The following is a 333-nucleotide window of genomic DNA, read 5'->3' on the forward strand; positions in this document are numbered from 1 at the left end:
GCTGGACAAAAAAAATAAGACAAAATAAAAGGAAGTGGAAAATGGTAATGCAATGAACAATGTTATTTGGTTTATATATGGAAAAACGCGTGGGTAATAGGATAAGTTGGTGAAATTAGGAAACGCGAAGTGGTTTAAATGAATTTCATTGGTAATCGAGAGCGGGTCGATTGTGTAACAAGGCATTAATCCAATAGCAATGGCACCGATTTACTTGTGGCGGCTGCACGAGGATTGTTGCCTTTCTTATTCTCTGCTGTTACGTGTAATAATAATAACATTAACTATGATGATAAGATGCGTGTTCGTAGGCATATCCACCGTTAGGATCAT

The sequence above is a fragment of the Nicrophorus vespilloides genome, unplaced genomic scaffold (genome assembly GCF_001412225.1).
Source record: "Nicrophorus vespilloides isolate i.1.1-1 unplaced genomic scaffold, Nicve_v1.0, whole genome shotgun sequence".
NCBI classification, from domain to species: Eukaryota; Metazoa; Arthropoda; class Insecta; order Coleoptera; family Silphidae; genus Nicrophorus; species Nicrophorus vespilloides.